This window comes from Numenius arquata, chromosome 2, assembly GCF_964106895.1.
Source record: "Numenius arquata chromosome 2, bNumArq3.hap1.1, whole genome shotgun sequence".
Classification (NCBI taxonomy): domain Eukaryota; kingdom Metazoa; phylum Chordata; class Aves; order Charadriiformes; family Scolopacidae; genus Numenius; species Numenius arquata.
Window position 1 is genome coordinate 39,009,470 of NC_133577.1, and position 24,421 is coordinate 39,033,890.

General features: G+C 38.5%; 1 protein-coding gene across 1 annotated transcript in view; it reads left to right on the top strand.

Annotated features, from left to right (window-relative positions):
* THADA (THADA armadillo repeat containing) overlaps positions 1-24,421 on the top strand; it is a 162,629-nt gene that overhangs the window by 133,741 nt on the left and 4,467 nt on the right. The window lies entirely within an intron of this gene.

Genomic DNA, 24,421 nt, shown 5'->3' on the forward strand with positions numbered 1-24,421 from the left:
CGATAAAGCAGCTCTGGGGTTTAAAAAAAAAAGAAAAGACAGTAAAAGCATATGTTTGCCACTACTGTAGATAGAAGTAGCCAGGAGTGTGCTCATGTGGTTTTGTGCTGGCGCTGTTCAGGCACAGTGCTATGGGGCAGGAGAAGGTGAAAGGAGGAATGTGTTACGGACGGCTTTCATCTTCCTGTTAAATTCCAGCACTCTCATCACAGCTCTGGCAATTTATCTAGCCCCAACTACAGCTCTCTTGAGTACCAAGAGGCTCTGCATATGTGTGCTTCAGTCCCTGACGCTGGCCTTTGCGGGGGCATCCTTAAATGTCACAAGATGGTACTTCCTCTGGAAATAAGGCAATGCTGGATTTTCTCTCTGGCTCCCTGTATCTTCTCCCTTCTTGTCGTATCCCTGTGCCAAGGGGTATTGCCCTGTAGCTGGATGAGGGCTCTGTCCTACTAGTTAATACTAATGTCATATCAGCGCTTCCTGTTACAACTTACCACTTTGTAAAGCAGCTTTGGCTATAATCATCATAATCAAGGAACTATCATAAGTGGTTTTTATTTGCTGTGTTCCTAGCCAGGACGGGGACCCCCTCACCAAACGTATATTAACCCCTTAGTTATACTTAGTTCTGCCTTTCTGTTTTTTCACTTAAACTGCTTTTAGTGGAATTGGTTTCTTTCATCTGTGACTAGAAAAGAATGCTGCTTTTGAAAAAATAGAATCCAGTTTTTTTCCATCTCCATTTTCATTCCTATGATCTCTTTTTTCCCCCCACTAAACTCCTTTCACTTTTTGTGCTTCGCTTTCTAGTTTTTTAGGGGAGCTGAGCAAGGAGTTTTGCCCCTGTGGCTTTTGTTTACGAAAATAAGCTTAATTTTGACTATTGTTTGTTATTTTGATTTACTACCATGTGCACATGAGAGTGCAATATGTTTGGCTCTGGGACTTAGACATCTCATGGATCACCAGTGCTCCTTCTGCTGCCAATTTTTAAATTACATTCAAATATCTACTTATTTTTTCTCAGTTTTCATACCGTGAAAGTCAGCTCTTTCATCACAGCACTGATTTTAAAATATCTAAGCTGATACACTGGAATTCATTAGAAGCCATAAACCATCTCTCTTTAAACCTTTTATTAGATAAAAAATTGCTAGATATCTTACATTGACTGACTTTTCATTTCCATTATACAATGACAAATAAGTATTGTGGCCCAGCAGTATTATTATGAGATCAGAAAGAAAGATGACTCAAGAGATCAGAAAGAGGAATGGATTATTAGAATCCCATTTTCGTACGTTCTGTAATTGTTTCAGTTTTATTTCATCGCCATTACTACTAGCTAAGAGGCGAGTAAAGACTTTATTATAATTTCAGCTCCATTTGTGCATCAAAAATTTTTCCGTCCTAGCAGCCGTTATATTTCCAGAAATACTGCACTGTATGGTTATGGTGTGTTTCCCCTTTTTACTGCTCTTAGTTCACCGTACACGGAGCGGGAATGCTGCTCACAAAATCCAAGCATAGAAACTGCCAGAAGTGTTGGCACTAGCTTTGTTATACCCACTCCTCACAAATTTCTCTCGCTTGCCATGTGTGCAGTGTGTAAAGCCTGTAGCTGCTTACAGAAGATCTAACTCTATTGTCAGCTTAGGGAATCAACACCTTAAGTGTGTGATCTGTATCAGAGATCCAAAGGAGTCCCTGCTTATAGCCCGACAACTGTCCCTGCACTTCATACACGATACAGGCTGGCAGAATAGAGTGTGAGAGGGTGTATACTTGTGTGTAACGGCTGGACTGAGGCTAAATTTTTATTCTGCTTCAGCAGAATAATATGAAGTTGGACGGTTGTTAATAATAACAAACTTCTTTGCATAGATAGTTCATGTAACTGTTACAGAACTTTTTTCATTTACATACGTGCCGAATAACAGTACAAACGTGTAGCAGAATGATTGTGTCAAATAAATAGGTATTTTCAGGTCATTTATAGGTGGTGAAACTGAAGGCAAATGATCCTGTCTATTAGTGTGGTTTCACTTCCAGTAACAGCTCCTTTTTTGTGTAATTCTTTGAAATGTTATGTGAGCTCTTGAAAGAGAATATGAACTTGCTTTCTTGTTATTACCTCATGACTTTTACTGAGGGCAAAGCCCCCTATTTCCTCAAGTAACTTATCCATGCAGCTTTGGATCACTCAAATTGTGACAGCAGAGTCTGAAACTTGGGGTAATAAATGTGATAGAAGAATCCTGTGAAAACCGCAGTCCCCTCTTTTTTTTTCTTTTTTTTTTTTTTTTCATTTGAAAGGAGAAAAGCTCAGAAAACCAAACCCTGGTACACAGCAGGGCTCCTATGCTCGCTCTACCCTACTATCCCCCCCACCCTCCAAGAAAACCATATTATTTTTTACAGAAGGCAAGAACTTCCATGGTTACCAGTAAAGTTAATTTTTAAATTTTCTTTCATTCATACAGAGAAGCTTGATTTAATTTTGTAATATGTGTAAAAGCTCATAATTAGGAGAGGAAGTCAACTGAAGTTGGCTGACGGCAGTTATTTTCTGAGCAGAGCAGGTCAAACAGAATCCTATCTCACTAGAAAGGAGAAAACCTTTTGTTTTCCTTGCTAAAAATATCGACTTAGCAGGTAGTTAAGGTTTTACTAATAACTTGAACAATATAAACCCCATCAGTAATTCAAGGTATTGTATGTACACTTTGTTGTTGTTTCCTCATGCATTGAGGTGTAAACTTCTGGGGGATTGTTTTATTCCTTTTAGTATGAGGGAGGGTACAGGAAGTATTGTATTCAGTGTAAATGTAGAATAGCTGCTTTGAAATCTAATTAAATTAGTGACCCATGGCTGTGTAAAGTCTAGACCTATTCACAGCAGCATTTCTTATCCAGGAGGGTTACTCCTTACAAGAAAGGAGACATTTAAGTCGGGGAAATAGGAGTTTTCTTTCTCTACTGATGATCGCTTTACTGAATAGCCTGAAAAATTCACGTAACTCAGTGCTAGAACAAAAATTGTATTCAGTGGTGTCATTTTCCTCTATGGCTTTTTCTTGTCTAGACAAGTGTTACCTTAAGTAAAGTTATGAGCTTGTCAGTATTAGAGAAATTTGAATAAACTATTTTTTACTATTACAGCTAAACCAGTGCAATTCTATAAAATTCCATATAAAAAATACCTTTAGTCAGCTTAACCTTTATGTTGGTAAACTACCAAATTGACCTTAAATTGGTTTAAGAGCGTTTTTAGTATTGTCAGCATTAGCACCAGTTTAGCTGATTTTTAAAATTGAGCTGAATCAAGCTTAGATGAGCTATTAGATTCACATACTTGAGTAAATCATTTGAAAGTGCCTGAACGATTTAGCAGCCTAAATATTCTTCTCAAATATTATTTAGGCCTTTGGGAACCTGCTGCTACATTTACTGTGAAAAAGCAGCCTAGTATAGAGATGAGCAAAATGAGCTCATGGACTGGAAGTTGTGTGGCTGCAGCGCAATTGAGATAAATGGCCCAGTCTGAGCACCAACATCACTGGATGCTTTTTAGGCATCTTTGAAGATCAGTCCAATGTTGTTGTTATTATTTCCCTTAGTTCTTGAGTAGTTCAGAGAATAGGATGAGGGCTATAAAGCATATAGTCAGTTTTGAACATATTGCTGATTTAATCCTGTGGCCAAAAATTCAGATATATTAATCCTGTTCATTCTGTTTCCATTTCACATGCTTAAGAAATAAGCAATAAATGATACTGCTATGCTACAAGTTTCTGAACAAAAGGCAAGGCAAAGCTCTCTTTTCTTCTCTTAATTGTTGTTCCCTTCCTGATAGATTCTGCTTTTTATGTTCAGAAAAAAATAATCAGTGAAAATTACAAATGTCCTATTTTTTGATTCACCAGAAAAAAAAAAAAATTATTAGCTGCCTGGTTAAAAGAAACTGACTCCCTCTCTGAAGAGCATCCTCTTGGGAAGGGGGTGGCACTGTTCTACAGAGTAGATTGGGTTGCGTTTCTTGTGGATGTCCGCTGCTGGGTTTTGGCCTGTGTTTTGGTGGCCCACAGTATCTCAGCCCTATCTTACTCTACTAGACTGAATGCACATAGGAGCCTTTCAGCAACTTTTATTTTGCTTTTTGACTAGAGAGTATAAATGTGAGTAAAGGGAGAAGTTAAGATGTGCTGCTTGAGGGAGAAAAAGAAAAAAATATCATTTAATTAGATAAAAGAAATAAAACATTTTCAAGGTGACTTTGAATTCCTTTCCAGGCTTTAGCCTGAGTAGACTGAGTAGAACCTTTCTCTTTGTGAACCCTGGTGTCTCCTTGGCATGAAGAAAAGCAAGGCTGCTTGTTTCCTGTGCCTCTATTTATTTATTTTTTACACATCATGAATACAGAAGTTAAATTCAAAATAAACTCCTTCATGAATCTAGAGTAGGTGTCTCTATCATGAAGGTGCATGTATGAAGGCTTATTTGCACGTGGAATTTTTTTGGTGGGTATGGTGTAAATAAGCCTTATCAGAGGTTGGAAAGGAGAAGTTAAGGGAAGATCAGACTAACTATATTAAAATTTGGAAGAGACGAGGAGAGAGGAAGTTCTGCTCAAATTCATGTTTCTTGTTCCTATCTAAAAATCCTCCTCAGTAACCTAAAGCTGTGCAGAAGTTTTCATGCATTATATGCCCTAAGAAGATCTAGTAAATCACTTGAGTGAGAGATAAGAGATAACACGGTCTGTGTGATGTTAATGAAGCATAATGGCCTGGCATTCATCATCAACACCGCAGGTGATATCAGCAAATCATGGGTGACTGGCATGATCCCAAAACTTGTACCCCAAATGTCCTTTACGACTGATCCATGAAGTATTTCAGGACAAGTGACTCGGGTTTAATCTGCTCCAGTTACTAGTGAAACAGCTAACAGTAAATGCTGGGGAAACCTAAAATGCTAAAAATGCTGTTGTCATTAGTAGAGTTCAGCTGCATGGTAAGAGCATCCCACAGGATGTACAGGAAACAGCAAAGATATTTTACTTTAACTGTTGCCTCAAGTGCTTGTTGGCGTTTGAAAAACTGTGTTTTCAAGCTACTATTTTAAAGTATGTGCAAACTTTGGCCATAGTAAAAGGAGCTGTTCTTCCACATGTTTACCATTGGGTAAATGTGTTAAATAGATTTCTTAAAGCTTTAGTTCATTGGCATGTTAAGTTAACTCTCCTCTCCCCAGACCAGACCGTTTACTTACGAGGTGCTAAGTCCGTGTTGTGGCGACAGAGATGGAAAGTAACTGGGGGTCAGAACCTGTGCCCCGCTGCTGCGTGCAGTGTGCAAGTTGGTAAATTGCTGTGTTTCTCTCTTAATGAAGTATATAAAGGAGAGGTACTAACAAGATGTTCAGAACTTTCCTTTTCATACAACTGATGTGTTCATCCTCTTGCCAAACCTGGGGGCAGATTCACCTTTTTTTTTTTTTTTGCTCTATTTCTGTGTTGGCATAATCTTGTAGTGAGGCAAGTGGGAGGACTGTGGTGGATAAACCAAGTGTCGGGTTACTCTGATCCTGGACAAAGATTAATGTGTAGGGTTCAGCTTTTCTCATGCACTGGGTGACTTGCCCTGATGTTCAGGTTAGGCTAATAGACCTCTGAGGCCCATACAACTCCTTTAGTTGTGGCTCTTAAAACCAGTTCTGGCAGCTGCCTGGCTTTGAGAAATAAGTGGTAATTACCTGAACATAAACTAAGGAACTGCATGCATGCAAAATGTTTTGAGGATGCATTAACTGGAGTCTGTGGCAGGTTCGTAGGTGACAGATTTCCTTTTCCTGATGTAACAGACTCGTGCATTTTCTTCTCTATTCAGAGATTTGAATTTCTTTTCTATTTAGAGGTTTGATGGAAGGGTTAAAAAACCCACAAAGTTAAAACTTGTCTGTAGAAGGAGCTGTGCTGAAACTGCTGTTTGGAGCAGCCTGAAAAATGGAGGTTGGTAGTGCTGTGGATGGCTACAGCTGCATACAGAAGACTGAACATTTTCATTCTAGATACATGACATCAACCGCTATGACGCAGAAAGTTAATAGCTTCCCAAAATTGGATCAATTTCAGGTCTTTCCTACGGCCCTGGGTAGGAAAAAACAGCAAATTGGAAAGAACATTTTAAAAGTACTTATTGCCATCCATGATTTTCAAGCTACCTTGAGAATCTCTTACGATTTTGGAATCAGTTGGTCAGAAAAATCTCCCAGCTGGATCTTGTGATATGCCACGAGTTGCTTGGGGATGGGCCAGAAGTTCTCACAGCATCATCTGGGTTACTAATGGAAAACTGCTAATCATGTTAGCCAAAATATGTTTATGTTCCTTGTATTGGGGACAAGTGGAAGGAAGGTTAATGAAATTTTTTTCTGGGATCAGCTCCAGGATTTCTTCTGCTTTGACAATCCTGATAACTGCATTCTGGTAACTATATGCACAGCTCACTAAAAAGAACTGGATTTCTAAGCCTGCTGTGAAAGAGGAATCTTTTGAGCTGAATGTTAGGGTTTAAATGGGAGGTGGCATTTATCCAAATGGCCTTTAAGCAGTGGAAAGCAGAGAAGGCCCATAGACAAGACCCATCTAGGCAGAAGCAGAAGAGAGTATGATAGGCACGATACAATCAAAAGCAGAAAAAACTCACAGCAAAGCAGAGCTGATCCTTTTACAGAACAAGATGATATTCTGCAAATGAAATTTATTTTAAGAAGGTTGTGCATGCGGTCTATGTGATAGCCTATGTTAAAAACAATCCTTGCAGCCTCAGTGGAGAGGTGTAAAGTAGTGGCAGCAGTTTGCAGCATTATATTCAAACATGATGTAGGACTTCGTATTGGGTGACACTGTATGGTGGTGAAAGCTCTTGGGTTATATTAGATAAGGCCTGCTGAGGACGGGAGGAAAGGTCAAACAGCTGCCTGTGTATTCTGGGAATCCTCTGATGCGGGCCCTAGCAAGGGAAGCAGGGGCTGTGCTGCCGAGAATTACTAGAACACTCTGCACAGTGAAGTGCACTAGATGTTACTGAAAAGTACTGTAAAGCATGGAAGGTAACATCACTGATAATGTACTTACGCTATCTGTAATTGTAGGATCATAAGTAGAATGGGGTTCACAGAGAAAAAGGACAACATTGTCCTTAAAATGAACGTTCAGTCTTCTGCGTAAGGGACAATACCTCTGGCTGTATCTTTTTTCCTTTCCATGCTTTTAGTGGTGAATACTTCCTCATGCACATGCACGGAGTAGGATTTATGCAAGGAGACAAATGTGTAATGATGACCATTTAAATCCCGGCAAACTAAATAGATGGTAAATACCTGTGCTACTTGGTGACTACCCGGTGACTATGGTGACCTTACATTTAGGAAGTTTGTTCCAGAAAGCAAAATGACACGTGGTGGAGATTATGAAATACTTACTGTGGCTAGAAGCTATAATTTGGGGTTTTTTACATATCCTGTAATAGTTGTAAGAAGGTAACAATTACAGGTCAGTTGCAAGGATGAAAGAATTGAGGTCTAGGAGTGTAAATGGATTCATCTGGTCTCACAGCTAGAACAAATTTAGGGCTCTTTGACGAGCAGATTTGACCTGTAGCCTAGTTGTATCATATTTTATACTAATAGGTATATTTTGGGTCTTTGTAATAATTTTTCTTTTATATATGACATTCTAGTTTTATACCCTAAAAATATCTCCTGTTGTTATGAAAGCTTTTGGAAGATCTGATTGGGAAGTAATTGAGGTCTTTTTAGATTGCATTTGTAATATGTTTATTTCCTAGTTTAATCGTGGCTCTTGAATAATGTTTAGCTATTGTCCCTAGATACAAGGAAGAGTTGGCTGACAAAGATAGAAAATGGGCTTAAATATTTTTGTTCAGAAAACTCTTTAGTAATTACCTTTGGGTTCAGGGACCCATCACTGCATGTATTGTCTGCCTTTGTATTTTTTCTTTTTTTTTCTGTTGCCAATTTTCTCTTTAGTCACAAAGCCAGAGTAAAGGAAGGCTGTTTGCTATCCACAGCTTACCTACTAAACTTGAAGTCTCTGTCTTAGTAAAATATTAATGAAGAAACATTTAGTTGAAGCCAAAGTGAACTCATGCCCTCCTGCAGTCATTTATGAAACTTCCTAGGCTTATGAAACAGGTTTTCTGATACATGCTGTGAAAGTGTTGTCCCTGTTAGCTTAACAAATATATGCCCTTTTGATACATGCAAAATGGCACCCCTTTGATCATCTGCTGCTTTTAAAACGTTGCACTTTATTTCTGAGAGGGGTATGGTATTTTAGTATTTAAAAACAATTTTAAAAACCTGTGTATGTATCTTCTATTGGATTGGTTTTTACTCCTGGATTGATTACAGAAAAAGTAAGTAGTCGTGTTAATTGTCTTCACTGAAAAAAAGAGTTTTGCAAGCCAGGTCAGTAAACTATGCAAAATCAGTCTCTCCAGGAGTAAACAAGAACTGAAGGACTGATCACATTCTTGCAAACAGAGCTATTTTGTGCTTTCTCTGGGTGAGCTGGAAGTGCAGAAGAGCCAGAGCTGTGGAAGCCTTTGGAACAGAAGTACTCTCTTCACAGAAGAGACAAAGAATCATAGAATCATCTAGGTTGGAAGGGACCTTTAAGATCATCTAGTCCAACCATCAACCTAACTCTGATAAAAAAACCAAAAGAAAACCATACAAAAAAACCCCTCACATCACTAAACTAGGTTTCTAAGCACTATGTCAACCCGTCTTTTAAAAACCTCCAGGGATGGTGCTTCAACCACTTCCCTGGGCAGCCCATTCCAATGCTTAATAACCCTTTCAGTGTAAAAATTTTTCCTGATATCCAATCTGAACCTTGAATGTCAAGGAATGCCTGGTGAAAATAAATTGTATTATGTGCCCTACATGACTAGTTTTTACAGCTCAGTCATGAAAAGTTGTGGTGTTTGTTGTTTTGGTTTCTTGTTTGTTTTGTGGGGTTTTTTTTTTATAGCTGACATTCTACATTGCTAATTGTGGGCGTGTTAAGAATCAATAAAAATGTTCAGCTTTTCAATCATACTGAAACTTCTGAAATATGATTTTAACAGATTTATTTAGAGACATAATAGAGGTTCCATGATATCCAAAGATTGCAGGATCTACAGATTGGCCTACAATCTGTATGACATTTTGCTACTGTATTGAGCTCCTGTTATACCAAGGTTCAAATGTTTTATTTGAATAAAAGGACTTCAATTTTGTTGGTTAAAAAAAAGCTGAAATGAAACTTGCAGGAATAATGTTGCAGCTTGTCCTTCATGTGTAAAAATGAAGTCTGAGCACAAATTGCATCGCTTTGCTGACAAGTTGCTGCAGTTCTCAAAGTTTATTAATACCACCCTTTCTGTTTCACTGTTGCTATGAAAGGGGAAAGCTGTCCCAAGAGATTTCTTTTGAAAGACCAGTGGCTACAGACCTGAGCAGTTTGATATAGGACAGGTATTAAAAAAAAAATAATACTTTATAGAAAGCAAAACAGTCAGAAAAACAACAGTGGAAAAGAAATGCTGTTGCTTCAAGAAGGATTGTTTAATAACTATGAATTGGGCAATTGGAATAGGAGAAAGAACAACACTGAAAGAATGAAAGGGAGTTACATACAATTAAACAAAAAATAAATAAATTCCTTTTATAGGGAGCTCAGTTTCTCAGAGCATCCAGCCACGGGTTAGACATGGTGGAAAATCAGGATATGGAAGTCGGTGTTAATTTTTCAATCATTCATTACCCAGCACAGGTGAAAGCTGGAACAAACAGGGTGCTGTTCTAACTGGTACTGTACACAAAAAGGCTTTAGTTATCCATAACCTGCAACCACTCTTCTGGTCCTCAGATTGCTTAAGATGCAGAAGTCCAAATAAACATAGCCCAGCATCTCTGATGTTTTTGGTATCCTGAATATCAACTTCAAGTACAGTGCAGCTGTGAACCGTATTCTAGAAGTTTTCATCAGGAAGATCTAGGAGAGCCCTGGATAGGCACACTCATATACACACAGCGTTCTTCATAAAGGCTGAGGTGGGATGGATATCTGCTGAAATCACGTGATGGGCTGGAGAGTTTGCTAAATTTTACAAGTTGTCAATTAATTATTTCCGTGCCTTTGTTACCTCATAGCCCTAAATGTGCAAAACTTTAAAAGTCTGTCTCAGTACTGTAGACATCTAGTTTGTAAACTGTTCATACTTAAGCTAAATATATGAAATGTCAATTTAAATACCTATATTATATGTAGAAAGAATACCAAAATGTATGCTAAGAAGTGCACGTATAATGCTATGGGAAACAATAAATTATTTTTTTTTAATGTTTTGCTTATGGAAAACTCTAACAGCTGTGGAGGATGAAGGTCTTTGTCTTTCAGCAACAGAGATTGAGCCAGAGATCAATGGTGCAAATATCCTCTTGTTCTGCCCATTGCATCATAACATATCACTTCTGCAAGAATGATGCTGAAAATCTGCTCAGAGCCCTGTGTAAAAGATTTGTCCCATGCAAGGCCCATGCCCCATTTCAAGGCGTGCATGTAGGATACTGTATTTATTTGTAACGCCATTTTGCACTGAGAGGTATTTCACCAAGAATGAGGTGATGCATTTCTGCAAGCAGATTTTTGCACAGAATTTCATTTGTGTATGTGTGGGTGGGAGTGAGGTAGGGAATATAAATACTTTTGCAAACTAACCTAAACCACCAGCTTGTTTTCATGTAAGTCAGCACTCTGCATTTTTAATGACCAGGATAGTACCTACCTGTGCCGGAGTCAAAGCAGCACCCGAGAGTGAAAGGTGGTTTTATTGTATTACCGATTCCCTAAGTTTTCCGACTGATTTGGTTGCTTTAATTTGTGGTGTGTTGATGGGGGTGAAGCAGTTGTTGGATACAATGGGCTCTTACTTCAAAACCTAAGATCTGTAAAACTCAATGTCTTTTTTTTCTTTTTTTTTTCTATAATCAGTTCCAAATGAGCTCTTACAAGGGGGACTCGGAACTGACTTGGCTGAACAAATTGATTTCCCATGCATGAGAAAGTCAAGTTAAACATCCTTGGGAAGCCTAGAAATTTAAATTTTGAGAATTAGACTTTTAATAAAGGGTTTTTGATTTGTTAGATTTAGAGCAAGACTGTTGAAATCACTTTGAGGAGGAGAATTATTTATAGCAGTTGCTTACAGTACCAGTGTAATGCCACTCTCGCATGTTTTTAATTTTGTTCCTTTGCATGGCCTGTGCTGTGTTAATGATCACCTTGTCATGCTAGCAGTGGAAAACGGTTTTATAAATAATTCCCCCTGGCAAGATGAAAGTGTTAACAGAAATACTTTAGTGAAGGTCTTGATTAACTTATACACTTGGCTTGATCACAGTGGAGGTTAGACTTACAATATCTTGTTACCAGGACTAATAAAACCCATTCATTTTTTCATGTGCTATGTTAATTATCCTTTTACTTTCTCTCATGTGCAGACACACACAGGCTGATTTCACATTTCTGTTGAAGACCACAGTACACTTTGTAGATTTTTCCTCCATGTACTTATTCTTTTAAGTTCATACCCAAACAAAACCAACCTTCCCTAAATCTAGAATCTGCATACTGTATATTGTAATACTAAAACTTCAAGACTATAGATAGATACACTCACATGCTTAACTTAACCTACTTTTGCTACAAACAGCAGAAGATAGATTTATTTATTTTTTTATTTTTATTTTTCAATTTCCTCATACTTACTGAAATCTCTTTCTAATATGCAGGCATTAAGAAGCACAACTAAGAATTTAGTTTGCATAATATCTTTCCACTTTCATTCACATTCCCCAAATGTAAATTGTTCAAGTAAATCACCATGTTGCAATACAGTATACTAGTATTCCATATTCCATCATTACCACCTCTTGGAAACATCAGGAAAATTTATGTGCCGTATTCTCCAAAGCCTAGTAGCAGTAGGATCAAATAAACTCGTGTTAATGAACAAGTCAAGAATCTTTCAGAAAAGATGGCCCCAGTCTTTTTTCAGTGGTGCCCAGTGACAGAACAAGAGGTAATGGGCCCAAACTTGAACATAAAAAATTCCATCTAAACGTGAGGAGGAACTTCTTCACTTTGAGGGTGGCAGAGCACTGGAACAGGCTGCCCAGAGAGGTGGTGGAGTCTCCATCTCTGGAGACATTCAAAACCCGCCTGGACATGTTCCTGTGCAACCTGCTCTACGTGGACTTGCTTTGGCAGAGGGGCTGGACTGGATGATCTCCAGAGATCCCTTCCAACCCCATATCATTCTGTGATTCTGTAATATTGATTTCCTTCTCCTGAAGCAGTATGCGTTGCGTAGATTAGTTTCATTAGGCAAGATCGTACTGAGATGGGAAGTAGTCTCTCAAGTTATATAACAAAGTATAGAGGATTTGATTCTTTGGAGCCAATGACTTCACGCTGCCCTAATGCGAGGTCAGTGCAGACCTTGGGGTGCAAACACAGTGGGGTGTAAGGAGAGCCTAGGGAGAAAGGGATCTCAGAGTGAAATCTCACTCATATATATATATATCTCTACTGAATTCTGTCCTGTGCTAGTCTGTAGAACATATCAGTGGTTTCATTTCAAATTCATAGAAGTACTAGAGACAAGGCAGGCAGCCCTTGCTTGTCAGCTGCTGCCTTTTGCATTGTGTTTTAATTTTTGGCATGATCATCTGTGCAACACTGTGGAAGGCTGTCGCAGAGTAAAGGTGAATTCTCCAAATTGGAGGATTTTACCTGAATCTCACAATTAGTGATGAGGGCTTAACTAGTGCCATCCATGGCAAGATGAGGTGGAACATGGCCTCTCCTGAGGCAAACTCAGTTGAAACATGCGGATGTAAAAAAACCAAAGATATTAAAGACAGAGTCTTCATGTTAAAGACATATATGTCTATGTTAAAGACACATGCCAGTGTGGAGTGTAACTGCAAATGGCATTATTCATTGAAAAGAAAAGCAAAAGGAAAAAAAGTTCCTTGAACAGTGAAATGAAGGGAGTTTGGGTTGTTTTTTCATGGATTTGTTTTGCAGAGAAATGGATTTTCTTATGTCTGATGACTGAAGTTCTGGCCTTTCACAAGGCAGGACAATAACAGGGTCTCTTTTCTTTACCCAGCTGGCTAGTCTCATAGAAACAAGACTTAATATTTTGGATTCCCTTATCCTTTTTGTCAGACTGGATTGAAATTGTACAGCTGGTTCAGAAGTTGTGGTGGGAAACACGTACACAGAAGCATGCCTGCTGGTTTCCTTATTTTGTTAAAAAATGGGACAAAAATCTCTTTGATGTTGTTTATTCTTGTAGATTGCCAGTCTGATCAAATAAAATATACCAGAGCTGTTATTCTTTTCTGTGCAGAGTGCTCCCTTCATCTCTACCTGCCCTCCCACTTCATCCTCTGTGTTTCTTGCACCTTTTCAACACACCTTGAATTGACTTCTGTAAACTTACCGCCTTCTGCTTTTCTGTCTCCATCTTCTCTTTAGAATTTGTTTTGTAATTAAATTAATTGTGTGAACTTTATATTTTTATATAGAGGGTTGCATGGTTTGTTGTTAGGGCTGCCTAACACTTCTCATTATAAAATCCTGTTTTTCAGCTACTTGTGTTAATCCTTAGTAGTTGGTACTGAGTTTTTCCATACTGTTTTTTTTTTTTTTTTACTTTAGTTTTATTACAGTAGAAATGATTCTACATAGGAAAGAAGGGGAAAATGCTGTCTTTACACAGACTTTACACAGGCCTTTTCTTTGAATGATGTTATACATGTATGCTTTGGAGCAAGATATTTTTGGTAAAATGTGTACATTTTTGGCTGAGAAATAGGCTATAAAATGCTATACTTCATATATATATATATATTCAGTAGAGACTGAAAGGAACCTAAAAGCTAAAACCTCTGAAGATTTTTGTGTTCACTAAGCAGCATAAATTTCTCTGCTCCTGAAATGTTTCCCTGCATTCCCAGCAGGGTGACTGAGGATGCTCTGTGCCAGGAACACCGAGCCTCAGCGGGACTCTGCAGCTGTGGCTGTGGGCAGCTCTGGGCCAGGCTGTGTTTAGGCACTTGAAATGAAAACTTCTGTGCTTTTAATAATAGCTGCAAGTGGTCACCAAATTGGGGAGGAATCAGCCATCATTTCTGGTTAGAGAAGGGGAAGAAGGTAAATCAGAAAAATTTAGTTGACTGCTGAAAGAGTCAGGCTGAACCGCTAAGATGAAGGGAACAGGAGGTGATGCTCAGTCTGGGTAGGGGCGGAGATTCGCTCTTGCCTATGTGAGAGGAGGGCATAAAGGAGGAGAAGGATCTTCAGTGAAAGTGAGACTGAACTGGGTCCAAAAGAGGAAGAACGTAGAGAAGAAGCAGAATGAACAAAAGAGGTATAAGGGGAACACTTTCCTGCATTTTAGGACAGAGTGTGACTGTAGTTACGAGGCTGAGCATCAAACCCAGGGCTTAAATCATCAAGATATTAGACTTGTGTTGAGATACTGTTGGGTCTGGTGACTGAGGCTAGGTAGAAGACACAGAACAGTGCTATGGGTATACATCCCATCTCCAGTGATGTTACTGTTTCCTATTATCCAGTCAGTTTCAATCAGCAGACACCTAAGTGCTCAGCCTTGCGGCACTGCTGTTTCTCTAACTCCTGAGCTTCAGTATAATGTCATGTTGCTTGGGTAAGGTATAGATTTCTTTTCTTTTTTTGGATCTTGGAAAATTACACATATACATTGCCATTTTCCCCCTTCACTCTTTTCCCACACTGAGACAATTCGTAAGATTGGAAGGCTAAGTATCCAAAAACTAGGAAATGCAACTTTAATTCAACCTTGTGCTGCATGTATTAAGAAGCAAGAATTAGCTCCACTTATGACTGTTGGGTTTTTTTTACATAAACTCTTGTAGCATTCAGGAGAGAAGACAGATTTTCTTTGATGATAAATCAGGAACATACAGTATAGGAAACTAACATCTCCAACATTACTATCTCAGTAGCAAAATTGAAAGTGATAGTAAGACCAGAATCACAAGAAGGGACATGCCAAAGCCATTTAGTGTTGCTCTTGTGATTCGCATTCTGTCCCTGCCTCTCCCAGAGAGCTGTTTTGTGCAGGTAAGCAAGTCACTCCAACCAGAGTTTGGAAAGGAGGTCACTAGTTTGCTGAGTGCTTAGCTAGATACCTTAGAGGCATGATTTGCAGGCGTTCAGAGCACATTCAGCTGAAGCCAGAGGGAAATGCATTTTGAATATTAAAGCATTATGGGGTGCTGACTACTCAGTGAAACAGGTCATAATATCTCAGATCAGACATCTAAAATCAGTCAAGATTTTTTTAATCTTCATGGGTGTCTACTCTGCCTGCAGAATAGATAGTGCCATTTCTACTTTCTGTGGACATCGTATAAATACAGGTGATTTGTGAAGCACTCCATATTATGATGAATGACAGAGTCACAAGTTACTTAGCCATTCTGTCTTCCTTGCCTGTTCAGAATATTTTGAAATACTTGGAATAAGAAAGGTTCAAAGCCACGTATTAAATGAGACTGTAAAGTCCCTGGTGTTGCGTGGTTCATGTCTGCATTAATAAGTGAGACACAAATGTTTTCACTTTTGTGGTATCTTGTGCAAAGACCACTTATATTCAGCACATCAGTACATTGAGGAGAGCACTCTCAGCACTATCTCAGTTCCTTCTCAGTTGAAGAGACACAAACCAATCCCTCAAAGGAGTTTGAAGGAAACCGAAAAGGCAAATATAAAATCTGTACGAAGCAAGTATATTGGTATCTATGTTAGACTTTCCATTGAAGAACTCTGATTACTGATTGAATAGTATTTATAGGTCAAAGAGTCTGTGTATATATATTCATGTTATATGCAAGACTAAGCAGCTTCTACTCCTCCCATAAATTATGTGGAAGGCCTCAAAGTTATTCATACAAACCATATTATGCTTTGCTAATCCACCTGAGCATGTCAAGGCCTTCAAAATGGTGGTGTGTCTGATGAGGATGTAGATGAAGTCACAGGTAGCATCCCACAGATGTCAGGGATAGAAACCTATCATCCAAGTCACTTGGACCTGCTAGAGGATGCCCTGATGACAAGTAGAATTTTCCTAGCAAGTCTTGACCCAGCTGTTATGCATTTAGATGACAGTTGTATGGAAAAGGCAGAGCATTTCTGAAGAGGTGTGCACCTGCACATGTAAAGAGGAATGCCCAGGGTCACTGAAGCTGAAAAACCCAGAAATCATCTGGGAGACAAGAGCCGTGTGAAAGAAAAAGGAGGTGAGTTTTTTGCTTTAAGGTGAAATGTGAACGTAGTATTGGGAAGAAACATTGTGTCCTGATACTAGAAATGCCTCAGCCACACTAGGGTGATTAAGATTGGCAAGCCTTTATGTTGACCAAAATTTCTGGTAGTAGAGGAATGAAGACTATGTATGCTTCATCTCATTTTAGAGTATTTCTGAAAGAAAGTCCAGAAACCAACTCACTCTCAAGTGAAATAATTGGTGCATCTTCTTCCCGTTGCGAAGAGCAAATGGTTCTCTAATGGACTGAAAATGCGTTTGAGAATTTTTTCTGTGATACGTATTTTAGGTTCAGGATTGATATATGCGGCTGCTCTTAATTTATCTCTTAGACACCTGCAAGAGAACTGCCCCTAAGTGATTTATAATCACTGAATTGTTGAATAAGAGGTCCCTGGCAGCACCTGCCTGTCTAGACCACAGCTCGAGAGTCAGGCTGACATTTTTCATTGGAATGTCAAAGTGTTTAACAACAGATCATACTACACTGCATCAAAAGCAGCTTGCAGCAGGCATTGGAAGGCATTTGGATCTTGACAGAGAAAGGAAAAAAGGAAGAACATCCTCTTGGTCATTCGTGTGAATGTTTTGTGGTCCCGGTAGTTTCTAACATTACAGTGTGTTTGCAAACTTGATGATATTTTTATGGCATTGTATATCTATATACGTGTAAGTCAGCAAAAAAATAAAAAGCATGCGAGCCATTCTTTACACGCAAGTTTAATCTCTTTGTCTGTCTTACTCAGATGTTGTCTATCTGGACTATACTGGAAGCTTTTTATGTAAGGGTTTTGGTTTTTTTCATCAAGTGTTTGTATAGTGGACACCTGTGAAGTTTTGCTCTTTAAGTATGTGCTCTTACGTGCTGAGGAAATGGGTTTAGAAAATTGACCAGTAAAGAAGCTGAGAATATATCATGAACCTTTTTGACATAAATTATTATACAAAAGATTTATGGCACTTTCCATAAGAACAACTTTTATAGTCACTTCATTTCAAATGTCACCCTTTTTAAATAAGTAATAGGAAACAAAGATAAAAATTAAATATAAATCATCTTAAGAACAGTCTCTCCCCATGCTATTTTATTATAAGCTATCAGAACAGATATGACAACTGAGTTGCTAAGATCCCCAAGTTGCTTTTTGCTGTTCTGCTCCAAAATACCTGCATTCATTCAGTCATGCATAGACCTGGTTTCAGATGTTTTGTAGTAAGTTTGCAAGTGTCTTCTACTCAGACGTGCTTAGTAGCCACAGCTTGGAAGAATCTGCAGAATTGCTGGAAGAAGGATAAGACATGCTGATGTAAACTAGCATTCAGGAGAAAATGGAGAGCAAGTTCAAAGCCTATTGTAACCGAAGTGGTCTTCAGTAGTTCAAATTTTTGTATGTTTATTAGAAAATCTTCCAGTAATCTAAAGTTATTCTAAATTCCAGTAATTCAAAATGAAGAGTTTGCTTAGCAGTTGTCACCAGCTGTGACAAGCATGCACCTAGAACAAGGTTTATAGTACCAAAAAAAATAAGTAGTGTTGCATCAATATTCATGTAGAAATACATAGCATTTTTATGTCTGCATTTGTGTCTTGCAAAAAACCCCACCAACATGCACCTAGTAATTCAGATCACTTGGTTTAATTAAAGAAAAAGGAGAGAGAACTGCTGCATCGAAACTCGTAATTGTCTTGACAAGATTTATTGGTGTGTATGGTACTTGTTAAAATCAGTGGCTTTTGCAGTGAAAACTTTATATTGCTTATTTCTTTTTAAAGACTTATATAAGAATGTGTAGCCACTGTCACTTTTTGCTTTGCATGCCCAAATTTATTTCAACACCTTACAAGTTGTTCTCAGCACACTTATACGGCCTTAGATTATCATATGGATGAAGGTGGATGAAGGAACTGTTTGCTTTGTAGAATACAATGCCACTAATTAAAGTTGAAAGTGAACGGACTGAATTAGAATCAGCTCATCCATCAAAGACTGGCTACTGATTATTTACTGGCAGTGCTTCATTTAGCTCTATTAATTACACAGTGGCACCGTTATGTAAAGGTTATGAGTAGTTTTACTCTTGAAAATTAAGTAAGAATACGTGAAAAATAATTGTATGTGCTCAGCGCTGGAGTCTGAAAGCAGTAAATGTTAAATGGAGTTGTGAATAATCTATTAAATGGATTTTTTCCTATCAGTGTTTTAATTGCAAGTGAGTAAACAGGACAGCAGCTTACAAATCTTGATAGGCTTCTTATGCAAGCTGTGATGGTCATGGCTATGACTCCATAGCAATAAAGGAAAGCTTGCCTTTCTATTACTGCTTTAAAAATAGCTTTTTACTTATTTGCATGTTCCCTCCAAATTATGTTGTTTTTCAAGTAATGTGGAGCGTGCAGTTTTCATGTACAATTTTCTGTATCGATTACCCACCCTTTTCTTATTCCTTTATTCCCTAACTAACGCACCTTTCACCACCATTCTCTACATATTATTCTAAAATCCCAGCTATGTTACAGAGATAAATTGGTCTCCTGTATTCCTACAGCCCAGCTGTAACACACATCTCATTCACAGTCAGTAATCTTCATCAGTGCTAAGCAAAAAGTTCCTTAAGTTGGAACACACCACTAACAAGAGTCTTCAGTAATATATTTAGTTTTGGTGATACTAATTTGAAACTGTGAGTATATATCTTTTTTTTTTACCAATAAACATATAATTTGAGTTAAAAAACATACATTCTCTTTGGCAGTGTTTTAAACAATTAACTGAATAATACTATTTTTTACCTTTTCAAAAGGAAAAGCATGCATTCTGTAGGTTTATGCAGGGGGTATTGTTTTTCTGCTGTTTAAATTAGAACATGGCTTTGGGGGGGAGGTTCTGCAAAAGCAGTAATGCAAGTGGTAAAGTCCGAATGCTCATTTCCTCTGACAGATCTGTGAGCTGTGGTTGTTTTGTAATAAAACCCTTTGAGTACAGGAGGCAAGGCTTGCATGGGGAAAGCTTATGTACGCATATATATATAATTTTTAAAAGGGGGGCAATCTAGTTACTGAATTGAAAAAGATTGTTCTGTTCACATTCCAAAAAAGGGCTTGAAAAGATGATGAATATGTGTGTGCTTTTTTGTTCAAGAAGGAACTTTAATTTTCTGCTCGGTCCTGAGCTGTAAGTTTCCGTCATAATCAGACATGTTATTAACTCAGATCTGTTTATAATCAAAGTCAGAGCTGAGAGCCGCATTACTGCCACTCTACTCGGAGTCTGCAACTATTAAGAAATTAGTTTTGATTAGTTTGTTTTGTAATAGTGTTGTGTTTTGACATCGTGTTGCATGATGTCAGGAAGGGCCTCTTTTTAAAGTCATCCCGAAAAAGCACGGCTATAAAACAGACTCAGGCGGGAAGATGGAAAACAGATGAAGTAGTTGTACGTCATCTAAGGAATGGTATTTCTCGAGAGGATAGAAATGATCTAATCGCCTTTGACTTTATGAAACACTATAAAAAGGAATCTGCTTATGTATTACATTTTGCATAAATGGTCATTTTTAAAAAGTGGAAAGTTTGATGTTTGTAACTTAAATTGACACAGTGTAATGAACAAGCACCCTTTGGAGAGCCATCTGCCAGCTCTCTGGACACAACAGTTACCAGTTCTGCATTTTGGTTTTGGGGTGTTTTTTTGTTTGTTTTACTTCTCAGTTGTCCTCTTTTAATCTTAGTGCCTAGAAGGATGATAGCACTTCAGCATTATTTGTGGAGACTGAGCGGGTATGAACGCCCCTTTGCTTGCTTTCCACTGCTGCTGCTTTCCTGCTCTCCTGTTGTTTTTCTGGTGGCAAGATACCTGTGTGTTGCCTTGCTCCGGAGTTGCACAATTCCTGTCTAGCTCAAAGTAGATCATATAAGCAGGTTATTTCAATGTAAGAAAATTGGTTTCTAACCTCACTTTATTTACCAGCTTATGTGACTCTTGGGTTGGGCCAGTACAAAATTATTTTTTTTTTTAAATTTGAAGGCTTTTTAAGTTTTGTGAAGCCTGTGCATACATAAACACAGTATTTTAAATAAAAAATACATCTGCAGCAATGCCACACTCAGTTCTCAGACATATTTGATATGTCAAGGTTAGGGACAAACTTGATTATTACTTAACACCAAAAAGAAGAAAACCTTCAGTGCAACAAAAAGTGATTGGTGATTGAATAGATGAAATTTTCCATTTGCAAATCTAATATTATAGGTATTAGTGACTGTGATTTGGATCTGCCATCGTTTGGACGGGAACATGATCTCTTGCTTGATACTCATCATCTTGTTAAGGTGGTGTATCAGAAAACCTGAGATAAATCTCCAGTTCTGTCAAGCAACCATTCAGTGAGCTTTGTTGATTTGAATGCCCATGCTTCTCTGAAGCAAGGATACTACCTTGTTTTACCAGCTGTTACGAGGCACTGTATTGATAGTGATGTAGACATGTTTATACCTACGTAGGCAGTGCTTCGTGCAAAAACGTAAAAAATACGTTCTCAATTTAGAGTATACCTGGTCTACCTAAAATACGTTTTGTAATTTCATGTGGAGAACCTACCCTATATGTTTTCCTTAAAAACATGCTTGCTGTTGGTACAGTTTTGTGAGGCTTTTTCCCAGGACTGCTACACGAGGCTTCCTTGCAGTTTTACTTCTCTTCGTGTTTCTTCTGAACACAGTATACATTTACAAAAATTGCTTTACTCTTTGATCTAAAATTAACTTTAGTTAGTTAACAATTTCCAGCATAAAACCAATTACAAAATGCTTTGTTAGGCAAGGAATACGTTCTGCTTTTTTATTTTGCCTATACTTTATCATGGTTGTCCTTAAAATCGGTGTATATGCTCTTAATGCACCCTTTCAGTTCTCCATAATATCACCAAGGCTTTAACAGAGAACAATTGTATAGTTGGAGGACACTTAATAGGCTACTAGAAGAAATATTTACATCTGGCATGATCAAAGCTTTTGGAGTATATGAATGTGTATGTGGGAGGTCTAATTTTTATGTGGGTGGATTCACAAAGACTAAAACACTGCAGTACTTAACCCCTTTCCCTTTATGAAAATTCAATTCCTCAAAATGAAAAAAGCATGTAGTACCTGATTCTTATCTTTTGTTTTTCATTTCAAGGAGTAGTATTAATTCTTCTGCTTGTAACTACTTGTTTAAGGCACAGAGAATTTTTTGTATTTCGGCCCCTGTAGTGGCTTACGTAGTAAGATGCTAATCTTGGTTGTGATGGTTTTGCATGTTGGAACATATACATGTTTTAGAATTTAAAAAACTGATAATTTTAAAAGAGTTTTGATAGTTTGTAGAACTGTTGTGGTAGGACCACTACTGTATTTTCAGTGTTTGGTAGCAGCTACATCTTCAGGTTCGATTTCTGCTGGTTTAGTCCCTGTGGCAGTAAGCAGCTATCAGCTGAGTGGCTTCTAGAAATCAGTCATTTGAAAATTTTTATTCAGTTACTTTGAATAGTTACTTACATTATGAAAGGCTATTAATAGTCATTTGAATCATCTCTGTTAGTATTTTGTTTTTACATGACTCTGATGGGGAAGTTTCGGATTATAGCTGACCTGAAGTACCAGCTTGCTCAACGGGAAGGTCTCGCTCTCCCTTTGGTCTCCTTCCTCCCCCCGGTGCCCTGTGATCTTCCCTTCCCCGGCTCCCAGCTGTACCAATTCAGGGCAACCAGCTCAGCTTGCCAGCCCAGCAGAAGAACCCACGCGCCGAGTTGCGTGCCAAATTCATATTCTGCTATTCCGAGTGTTAATTTACCAGGTGATCAGCAGAGTACCTCAGCAGGCTGGAGGTAAGCATCAGGAGCCATGGCCCAAGGGGACTGCAAGGAGAGGAGAGCCACCTGCCCTTTTTGCCCCTGGTGAACTTCCAGCTTGCTCAGACCACTTTCTGAAGTCATAGCATGAGTCATGAGCACAGCATCATGTGTAATATGCGGCTTCTTGAAAATCAGCCCTGTTTTGCTGGCAAATGCTGATGTGAGGACCAGTTCTTGTAAACAGTTAATACATCAGTGAGGACACATGCATTTATTTTTAGAAGATATAACCTTTTCTCTGTATCTCAAAAGATTCTGTACATGCTTATAGCACCCATTGCTGTTACTTTTAGAGCTGGAGGGTCATCAAAGCAATAGACCATTCCCCCCTCTGAAAGCCTTTTTTATCAATTAAATCATGGGTGTGTATGTAACTTTGTTTGCTCTTATTTATCTGGATAATTTGTGCGAACTGATGTCAAAACCAGTTAATGTCAGTGCGCTCTGTAAGTAACAGCAGCTGAGGAAGCCATTCTTGATGCAGTCGATGGGATGGGTTAGGATGGGATGGGCTGGGATGGGATGGGCAGATGGAAGCGAAAATTCTTCATATGCCAGAGTGTGATCTGTTGTTGAATCTGTGTCAACGCCTCAAGTACCAGGAGGTGGCTGTGCTAGCTTCTCTAGCATAAAGCCCGAGGTAAGCAGGCCCTTACTCAAATTTTTGAAGCCTAAGTTTCAGCATTATCAAAGTGATGTTGCTTTGTTGTTCTCTGATCTTAACATCAGAACTGATGCCTGAGTTTGGTTGATCAGTTAAATGGTGTCTGCAGTTCACAGAAGGGTGGTCAGCATCTTTTGGTTCAGAACTGTGTTCAAGGGCTTCATGTTTTTCCTGTATGTTAGACCTCCTTTATATGTTTTTCTGGTAACTTTTTTCACTTCTCTTCTGTGAAAAAATAAAATCTTACCGTTTCCTTCATTGAGACACAAGGATTGCCTATAAGATTGCCGTGCTACGTGACCACAAAAGTACCTTTTCTTCTGTGTCACGCTGTTGAAAAACTGCTAGCAAGCAAGTTCAGTCTAAGTAGTACTTCAGTGTTACTTGTTTTGCTACCTCTTGGTAGTTTTCAGCGTGTTCATGTAATAGCAGAATTAGAGGCCCCATTATATGTTTTGGTGCATTTCTCAGTAGTCCAGTGTTCTTATTCACGGAGAGAGCATCACCATATTTATACTTGAGGAGTCTAAATCTTACAAGGGAAAAAAAAGCTCCAGAAAATGACAGATATTTAAAATATCTGCAGTTGTATCTCTAATCAGTCCTCTGAAGCAACAGCAAACTTCAGGAAGACAGCAGTGGGTAATAGTATGTTTGGTTTTTAGCTCTCAGCATCACTTAATTTGCTAAATATTCAAAGACAAATAAAGTGACACAAGCAAGAGATGTTACATAAATATTGATAATCGTAGGCATTCAGTAGTCATCTGTAAAACTCCAAAGGGTCATCAGCATTCACAAGAGCTCTGTTTAAAATGTTGCATTTTGTAAGCATTCGTAACCAGGATGCTTGTTTCAGGCTCAGAACTGCCTGAAGCTCTGCCTTCATTTCTATTCTTTCAGCTCGGAGGATTGCCGGTATTTCTGAGGAGTCAAGGTCCCCATGGCACTTGAATGAAACTGTGTTTTCTACCTGAGCCTAAGCAAATCAAAACAGAGAGAACAACCATAGTAACCATTCTTTAGAGTATCAGACTGGAACCAAGTAGGGCACAGCAACAGAAAAAGCAAGTTTTTTGTTGATTTTGTTTTGGTTTGGTTTGTTTAAAAAAAGAGGCCTGGAAAGAAATGTCAGCAAAACCAATACCTAAAACCCCCAGTACCTAAAAGAAACGGTGTGGGAATGTCGCACTGCACCCCTGAAAGCTCTCCCTCACAGACAAAGCTGAGGGATGTCCTGATACAGTGATAAGTCCTGACATGAAGAAAACAGATTTGAACATTTCATTTGACTGTCTAGCAGAAGAGACAAACTGCGTATGTAACATTATTAGTGTCACCAAGAGATTGACTGCCTGCCTTCCTGTTGCTTCTTCAAGGAGATTTCCATTTACCC